The sequence below is a fragment of the Bos mutus genome, chromosome 5 (genome assembly GCF_027580195.1).
Source record: "Bos mutus isolate GX-2022 chromosome 5, NWIPB_WYAK_1.1, whole genome shotgun sequence".
Classification (NCBI taxonomy): domain Eukaryota; kingdom Metazoa; phylum Chordata; class Mammalia; order Artiodactyla; family Bovidae; genus Bos; species Bos mutus.
In genome coordinates, this window is record NC_091621.1 from 27,919,560 (window position 1) to 27,929,655 (window position 10,096).

Here is a 10,096-nt window from a genome sequence, read left to right on the forward strand (position 1 = left end):
CTGTCCAGATGTGAGAGTTGGACTATAAAGGCTAGTGAGTGGAAGAGTTGATGTTTCAAATTGTGTTGGAGAAGAGTTCCTTGGACTGGAAGGAGATCAAACCAGTCAATCCTAAAGGAAAGAAAAAGAGAAGTGACGTCATTCAGTTGTGTCCAACTTTTTGTGACCCCATGGACTGTACCCTGCCAGGCTCCTTCGTCCATGGAATTTTTCAGGCAAGGATACTGGAGTGGGTTGCCATTTCCTTCTTCAGGGGGATTTTCCTGACCCAGGGATCGAACCTGGGTCTCCCACACTGCAAGCAGACTCTACCTTCTTAGCCGCCAGAGAAGCCCTTCTAAAGGAAATCAACCCTCTATATTCATTGGAAGGACTGATGCTGAAGCTCCAGTATTTTGGCCACCTGACGCGTAGAGCCATCTCATTGGAAAAGACATACTGGGAAAGATAGAGGGCAAGAGAAGGGGACACAGAGGATGAGGTGGTTAGGTAGCATCAACAATTAAACAGACATGAATTTGAGCAAACTGGGAGACAGTGGAGGACAGAGGAGCCTGGCTTACTGTAGTCCATGAGGTTGCACAGAGTTGGATATTACTTAGGGACTGAACAACCACCACCACAAAATAATGAAAATTGGCCATTTAAACCATTTTAGTGGCCTTACGTATATTCACAGTGTGCAATGCAGCCATAACCTCTATACATGTCCAGAAAGTGAAAGTCGCTCAGTTGTGTCCTACTTTTTGTGACCTGATGGACTATACAGTCCATGGGATTCTCGAGGCCAGAATACTGGAGTGGATTGCCTTTCCCTTCTCCAGGTGATCTTCCTAATCCAGGGATCAAACCCAGGTCTCCCACATTGCAGGTGGATTCTTTACCAGCTGAGCCACAAGGGAAGCTGTACATGTCCAGAACTTCATCCTAAAGAAATCCTGTACCCACTAAACAATAACTGACCATTCCTCTCCCACTTCTAGACCCTCCCTGGCAACTTCTGTGCTTTCTATGAATATGTGTATTCCAGATACGTTATATAAGTAGAATTACAGAATATGTTGTCTTACGTGGCTGGCTTATTTCACTTAGCATACAGTTTTCAGGATGCATGTTGTAGCGTGAATAAAAATTTTATTCCTTTTAAGACAATATTGTGTTGTATGTATATACCACATTTCGTTTATCAATTTGGCCATTTGGGTTGTTTCCACCTTTTGCCTGTGGTGACTAATGCTGCTTTGAAGATCAGTGTATTAAGTATCTGTTTAAATCTCTTCTTGCAGTTCTTTCAGATACATATATGGGAGTGGAATTGCTGAATTTTATAGTAATTCCCAGGTGGTGCTAGTGGTAAAGAAGCCACGCACCTGCCAGTGCAGAAGCTGTAAGAGAAGTGGGTTCAATCCCTGGGTCAGGAAGATTCCCTGGAGGAGGGCATGGCAACTCAGTCCAGTGTTTCCTTGAGGATTTCATGGACAGAGGAGCCTGGGGTTGCAAAGTCAGACATGACTGAAGTGACTTAACATGCACGCACATGATAATTCTGTAATTTCCCATGCGGTGCAGTGGTAAAGATACTACTTGCCTATACTGGAGACACAAGAGACATGGGTTCTATCCCTGGGTTGGGAAATCCCCTGGAGTAAGAAATGGCAACCCACTCCAGTATTCTTGTCTGGAAAATTCCACAGACAGAGGAGCCTGGTGGGCTATACAGTCCATGGGGTCACAAAGATTCAGACACAACTGAGCACACAGACAAGGTAATTTTATATTTAACTTTTTGGGGAACCCTGAAGCTTTTCCACAACAGCTGTACTGTTTCATATTTTCCATGAGCCATGCATGAGAATTTCAGTTTCTCCATATCTTGAATAAACTTTTTATTTTCCGTTTTTTTTTTTTTTTTATAATAGCCATCCTTTGGGTGTGAAGTATGACACTGTGAACTGTGATTTTTATTTTTCCTTGAGTTTTACCATTTTTGCCTAATGTAGTTTGACAGTGTTGTGAGAGATGTACACATAAAGCGTTGTTATGTGTCTTGGAGAATTGACCCTTTTCTCATTATGTAATGTCTCTCTTTATCAGCTGTGATTTTTAAAATGACTCATGTTTAGCCAGTCTTTCCAAAGCATTTAATGAAGTTTTCTTTGAACCACTTGTGTTTGCACTCATATTTTGTTGCTTCCAGTTCAGTTCAGTTCAGTTCAGTTCAGTGGCTCAGTCGTGTCCAACTCTTTGCGACCCCATGAATCGCAGCACGCCAGGGCCTCCCTGTCCGTTACCAACTCCCTGAGTTCACTCAAACACGTCCATCGAGTCAGTGATGCCATCCAGCCATCTCATCCTCTGTCATCCCCTTCTATTCCTGCCCCCAATCCCTCCCAGCATCATAGTCTTTCCCAGTGAGTCAACTCTTCGCATGAGGTGGCCAAAGTACTGGAGTTTCAGCTTTTAGCATCATTCCTTCCAAAGAACACCCAGGACTGATCTCCTTTAGAATGGACTGGTTGGATCTCCTTGCAGTCCAAGGGACTCTCAAGAATCTCCTCCAACACCACAGTTCAAAAGCATCAATTCTTTGGTGCTCAGCTTTCTTCACAGAAAAACCATAGTCTTGACTAGATGGACCTTTGTTGGCAAAGTAATGTCTCTGCTTTTCAATATGCTGTCTAGGTTGGTCATAACTTTCCTTCCAAGGAGTAAGTGTGTTTTAATTTCATGGCTGCACTCACCATCTGCAGTGATTTTGGAGCCCAGAAAAATAAAGTCTGACACTGTTTCCACTGTTTCCCCATCTATTTCCCGTGAAGTGATGGGACCATATGCCATGATCTTCGTTTTCTGAATGTTGGGCTTTAAGCCAACTTTTTCACTCTCCACTTTCACTTTCATCAAGAGGCTTTTGAGTTCCTCTTCACTTTCTGCCACAAGGGTGGTGTCATCTGCATATCTGAGGTTATTGATATTTCTTCTGGCAATCTTGATTCCAGCTTGTGCTTCTTCCAGCCCAGCGTTTCTCATGATGTACTCTGCATATAAGTTAAATAAGCAGGGTGACAATATACAGCCTTGACGTACTCCTTTTCCTATTTGGAACCAGTCTGTTCCATGTCCAGTTCTAACTGTTGCTTCCTGACCTGCATATAGGTTTCTCAAGAGGCAGGTCAGGTGGTCTGGTATTCCCATCTCTTTCAGAATTTCCACAGTTTATTGTGATTCACACAGTGAAAGGCTTTGGCGTAGTCAGTAAAGCAGAAATACATGTTTTTCTGGAACTCTTGCTTTTTCCATGATCCAGCGGATGTTGGCAATTTGATCTCTGGTTCCTCTGCCTTTTCTAAAACCAGCTTGAACTGAAAGTTGACGGTTCACATATTGCTGAAGCCTGGCTTGGAGAATTTTAAGCATTACTTTACTAGCGTGTGAGATGAGTGCAATTGTGCAGTAGTTTGAGCATTCTTTGGCATTGCCTTTCTTTGGGATTGGAATGAAAATGGACCTTTTCCAGTCCTGTGGCCACGGCTGAGTTTTCCAAATTTGCTGGCACATTGGGTGCAGCACTTTCACAGCATCATCTTTTAGGATTTGAAATAGCTCAACTGGAATTCCATCACTTCCACTAGCTTTGTTCATAGTGATGCTTTCTAAGGCCCACTTGACTTCACATTCCAGGATGTCTGGTTCTAGGTGAGTGATCACACTATCGTGATTATCTGGGTCATGAAGATCTTTTTTGTATAGTTCTTCTGTGTATTCTTGCCACCTCTTCTTAATTTTGTTGCTTTACATAATATTAAGTCATGAAATCACAGGAAATACTATCAGTGTAGTTTCAGAACACACACACTGAGTCTTGTGTAATTAGTACGAATTTTTTCTATACGAATGTGTAAATGAGTTTTATAGAGACTGTATAGCTAGGTTAGGTGGAGGGCATTTTAATCAGTTCTTACCATTGGGTACACTCAGATTATTCCACTAGATTTTTGACTTGTATAAAGGATACTATAATGAATATTCTTATGAGTAATTATAAATGCACATATTCTCCAGAAAGTAGTTTCTTGTGCTTGATTTAGTAAATATGAACAGTTGATGTTTTTGACACATAAAATTGCCCTCTGACCACAGCTGTATGTGAAAATGGATATTTCTCCATTTCCTTTTGAATAATGAATGCTTTTAAAATTACTGATTTTAGATATGAAAATTGGTATCTTTTTAAAAAATGTGTTTTTTTAACAGTATAATATTTTAAAATATTTAGTTTTAAAAATATCTTAACAATGTTTGCTGCCATCTAGTGATAATTTTATTTAAGAAATAAAACGGTAAGTCATAATTTAGTAATTTCGTCTTATAATTGAGGAAACAGTTAAGTGTACGCATTCAGACCCCAAATAATATACCAATTAAGAGCAAACTCAAGAGCTGAAAAATCCAAGCCAAGCTCTCATCCAAGATCTGAAAGATTCTTTTCTAAGCCGTTGTCCCTGTTAAGTCACAGCAGTACAGTAAAACCAAAAGATCAGGTGATGATGAGAATAATACTCTTGATGATTCTGATGAAAGCCATTAAGAAAATTTTATATCTTTATATTGTAAAGGTATAAAACTTTATATTGTAAAGTGTTACTTGAAGGGAAGGAATTTTGTACCTACATATTTTGTATTTACATGTAGATTATTTATTTGGAGAATATATTTACTTTTCTTTCAAGAGTATATAGTATTCTAATGCCATTCTGAATAGAATTCTCAGGGTAGGTGTAAGAGTGTGGGCTTAATTTGACTTAACTACATAATACCTGTTTTATTTTTAATCCTAGGTGAATTGCCTTTTTTTTTTTTTAGCATTTGAGTGTCCACTCTGTGCTATATGTGGCATTCAGAAAGGATATATAAGCCAAGGGATATTCATTTTGTCCTTTGAGAGGAAATAAAATAATTTATACCCGATGAATATTCAAAATGACTACAGAGTACAAAATAGCATGAGAACACAAAACCATGTGCTGTCTGGAAGAAAGCAGTTGAAGTGACAGACATCTACTGGCCACTGTCCCATGTGGTATTTTTAAGAAATCAGTTCCATTGGAGTTCCTCATTTTATAGGTGAAGAGAGAAATTTAGGAAGATTCAGTAGCAAAGCAGTAATCCACTTTTGGGTCAAAAGAGCCGATATAGAGACTGTGACAGTGGGACTTAGTTGTCATTACTTATAGAAGATAGGAGATGGTGTGGAAGACTACAGTTTATTAGAGTCAAAAGATTATGAAGCTCTGTGAACATTAGTGTAGAAACAGATTAAGTAGTACTAAATTTAATAAAAGATGTGCAAGTCCTTTTGAAGCAAGTTTTGAATATTTGGAGTCCTTTTGATTTGATATGGACTCAAATCAATGGACAAACCCATGTTCGTGAATCAGAAGGTTTAATGTAAGTATAACAATTCCCTCCAAATTGACTTACAGATCCAACTAAAATTTCAAGAGGTTTGTCAAGTCTTACTGTATATTACAGTCTGCTTCTAACCTTTATGTGGAATTAAAAGCAAATAATATGGACTTCCCTGGTGGTCCAGTAGCTAAGACTCCTGTCCCCAGTGCAAGGGGCCCGGCTAAGTTCCATGGTCAGAGAACTAGATCCCACATGCCACAATGAAGATAGAAGATCCATCTTGCCACAACTGAGACCTGGTGCTGCCAAATACGTTTTTTTTTTTTTTTTTAGTTAATAAAAATTAAAAAAAAAGAGGAAGGGAAGAGTTGCTGTCGCATACCAAGACCTGTAATAAGATAGTGCAAACTTTATACAGCAATAAATTAATAGGCCCTGGAACAATACAGAGGGGCCAGAAACCACATATAAATGAAAACTAGAGTTTATGCTAAGATGGAAATTGTAAAGATTATAATGAAAAAGAAAAATGAACTCTTTACCTAATGCTACACATAAACATCAATTCTAGGTGGATTAAATGTGGATTTAATGGGACAGACAAAGCTAGACTATTAAGAAAAAATACATAGGAAATAATTTCATGACCATGGATTAGACAAGGATTTCTTAAGATATAAGTGCAAATCATAAAGGGAAAGATTGATAAACATAAATAAGAACTTCTGTTCATTAAAGACACATTAATAGAGAAAAGACAAGCCCCAAAGTGGGGATTTGCCAAAGAGCTGACTTGTTAGACCCTGATACTGGGAAAGATTGAAGGCAGAAGGAGAAGGAATAACAGTGTGAGATGGTTGGATGGCATCACTGACTCAGTGGATGTGAGTTTGAGCAAGCTCCAGGAGATGGGTGAAGGACAGGGATTGCAAAGAGTCGGATGCAACTGAGTGACTGAACAACAAAGTGGGGAAAAATACTTGACACATAAAACGAATAAAAGATAGTATCAATATATAATAAACTACAGCTCTATAAGAGAATAACAAAAATCCAGTGGAAAAATGGGCAACAGACATGAGTTAATATTTCATACAAAAATATTCCATAAGTACATGAAATGTTCAACTTCATTAGGAATCTGAGAGATGCATATTGAAATCACAGGTGCCATTTCACACTTAGTATATAGGCCAGGGGAAAAAAAAAGTTTGATAAGTTCTGTGTTGGCTAGGATATGGTGCAATGAAGAGTACTGCTGGAAAGGATGTAAATTGTTACAATGACTTTGGAAAACAGTTTAGCATTACTTTGTAAAGTAAATGTGCATATATATACACCACGGAAACTTGATTCTTTGTGTGTGGAGGCTTTTACAAGAATGTATATAGCAACATTATTTCTAGTAGCAAAAAACTAGAAACAGCACAGATGACCACCGACAATAGATTAATAGTAGGACATCTGTACAATGAAAATAACTACTCGAACTGAAAAGATAACTCTAGCTGCACACAGCAACATAAATGAATCTTAAAATTATGTTGACTAGAAAAAGCAAGTCACAGAACATTCACACAGTATATTTCTATTTATATAATGTTCCAAAACAGGCAAAATTTTGAAACTGTATTAGAGATTCCAATACAAGGAAAACCCTGGAAAAGTTCAAGGAAGTCATGAACAACATTTAGTATAGTACTGGAGGCAGGGAGGCAGAGGAATACAGTTAAGGGAGCATGCCACAGGAGGCTCATGAGGTGGCATATTGCATTTGTTAATTGTATGGTTTGAACTGTAAATATATGTTAGATATATTTAATACAAAATAAGATTGCAGTTATAGAAATTGCCTGTTGTGTAAGTCCAGATGAATTCTAGATTATGCTATCATACCTAGAATACCTAGATAATGCCACTAACAAGTATTTAATACTTAAGGTAGATCTCCAAAAACGTTGCAAATGCTACTTTAAAACAACTGATTTCCTATTTGTGTTTGAAGATTCATTTGAGTACCAGTTTACTTGAAGTAACTGTAAATAAATTTGGTGGCTCAGAAGTTAAAGCATCTGCCTGCGTCTGCCTGCAACGCGGGAGACCTGGGTTCCATTCCTGGGTCAGGAAGATCCCCTGGAGAAGGAAATGGCAACCCACTCTGGTATTCTTGCCTGGAGAATCCCATGGACAGAGGAGCCTGGTGGGCTGCAGTCCACGGGGTCGCAAAGAGTCGGACACAACTGAGTGACTTCACTTTCACTTACTTGAAGTATGAGTTAGCACAATCTGTTGAGGGCATAGTGATGGTAGACAGATAATGTTATAATCAGTCTCCTGGTCTAATCAGATTCTTAACAAGAAAGAAGCATGTATAGTCTAGAAAAGTGTATTTTAAACTAATACTGCTTTTATGTTTTATTTCAAATTTTCAAATAATGTAAAGCATTGTTTTTGTTCAGTTGCTAAGTCAGTGTCTGACCCTGTGACCCCATGAACTGCAGCACGCCAAGCTTCCCTGTCCTTCACTGTCTCCTGCAGTTTGCTCAAACTCATGTCTGTTGAGTCGGTAATGCCATCCAACCACCTCATCCTCTGCTGCACATTTCTCCTATGGCCCTCAATTTCCCCAAGCATCAGAATCTTCTCCAATGGGTTGGGTCTTCACATCAGGTGGCCAAAGTTTGGAGCTTCAACATCAGTCCTTCCAGTGAATATTCACGGTTGATTTTTCTTTAGGATTGATTGGTTTGATCTTGCGGTCCAAGGGACTCTCAAGAGTCTTTTCCAGCACCGTAAGGTTTATATTTATCAGAAGTGAGCTAATGACAATACTTTCTCTCAGAATAGCCTTAAAATACAGTACGGGTTAAAGGAAGCCAACTGCCTGGTGACCAGTGTCCCAGGGTACTGGAATAGGCAGTTACCAACAATGGTCAGTAACAAGTAAGACGTTCTGAAATTTCAGTTAGATGGGAGGCTACACAAAAGTATATTCTGTGTATCCGTTGTCTTGGAGGGAATGCAGTGGGCAATACAATCAATGTACATGGATGTAGACTGAGAAGTCACCCTCCCTCACTGAGCAGACTATTCTGGAGTTTTCTGCCTCCTAGAGCCACTCTTGCCTGGAGAATCCCAGGGATGGGGGAGCCTGGTGGGCTGCCATCTATGGGGTTGCACAGAGTCAGACATGACTGAAGCAACTTAGCAGCAGCAGCATTAGAGCCACTCTGGGTGAAATTTTGTACTTAGTAATATACCTGTGCCAAGCCATTTCTGTCCTCCTTATGTGATGTGGTGCCTCCTTTTTTCAAAAACTGTTTGAAAAATAACTATTCATGCTAATGACTCCCACATTGGAGGCAGTCTACTTCTTGAAGAAATTAACTAAGATGGAGATAACCAGAGCTAGAGTCATCTTGAGACAAAGGGGGCTCTAGCGTAGTGTTGGAGAAGGCAATGGCACCCCACTCCAGTGTTCTTGCCTGGAAAATCCCATGGGCGGAGGAGCCTGGTAGGCTGCTGTCTATGAGGTCGCAGAGACTTGACTTTCACTTTTCACTTTCCTGCATTGGAGAAGAAAATGGCAAGCCACTCCAGTGTTCTTGCCTGGAGAATCCCAGGGACGGGGGAGCCTGGTGGGCTGCCATCTATGGGGTCGCAGAGAGTCGGACACGACTGAAGCGACTTAGCAGCAGCAGCAGCGTAGTGTTGGAAGCATCTGCCAGTAGGTGGCAGGCCAAGATTGGTTAGGGAAGCTGGTATATGGATGGCAGTGAATAATGTCTTCCAGATGAAAGGCCTTAATTACCAATTACTGAGTGCTTACTAGATGCCAGGCACTCTTCTAGGGCCACATTAAAAAAAGACAAACACAAAAAGCCTTCATCTTAAGATTAGTGAAGAAAAGGTAATTTTTCTCTGAAGCAGTGGATTTATTTTCCTCAGTTTGGAGGGCTCCTGTCTGTGAGTTCTTTTTGAATATTATGGAGCTAAATTGGCTGAAGAAAACATAGCTCAGGAACTTAACTTTTTGAGTGTCTTTTATGTGCACTTTTCAGGGTTAGTCCCAAAAGAGGTGTTGCTGCAGTATTTAGGATATCTTGGGAAGAGGGGTTTATGTGAGGTCAAATATGGTGTTCAAATCAGAATTTGTATAGATAGCATCTCTCTCCAGGTAGGAGAGATTCATTCATTTAACAAGTGTGCTGACCACAGATCTAGGAGCTAGATATGCAGCCCTGGCTGTGACAGATAACATGCTTCTTGGAGCTTGTATTTAATGTCAAATTTACCAACTGGTGTTAAAGTTATTAAGTGAAGTAAAGCAGGGTATTTTTATACAGCTTCATCAGGGAAGGCCTTTATAAGGTGCAGTTTGAACAGAGATGCAAAGACAGTGAGGGTGTCAGCCGTGTGTATATCAAGGAGGAGACCATTCTAGTGGAGGGAATAGCAAGAGCAAATGCCCTGAAAGGTAAGTGAGGCAGCAAAGGATAGGAGAATGAAGGAAGGAGAATGGTTGGAAATGGATTTAGGAAGATGTTTGGGGGCATGGCTGGGTAGGGCTTTACGCTGCTGCTAAGTTGCTTCAGTTGTGTCCAACTCTGTGCGAACCCATAGACGGCAGCCCATGAGGCTCCCCCGTCCCTGGGATTCTCCAGGCAAGAACACTAGATTGGCTTGC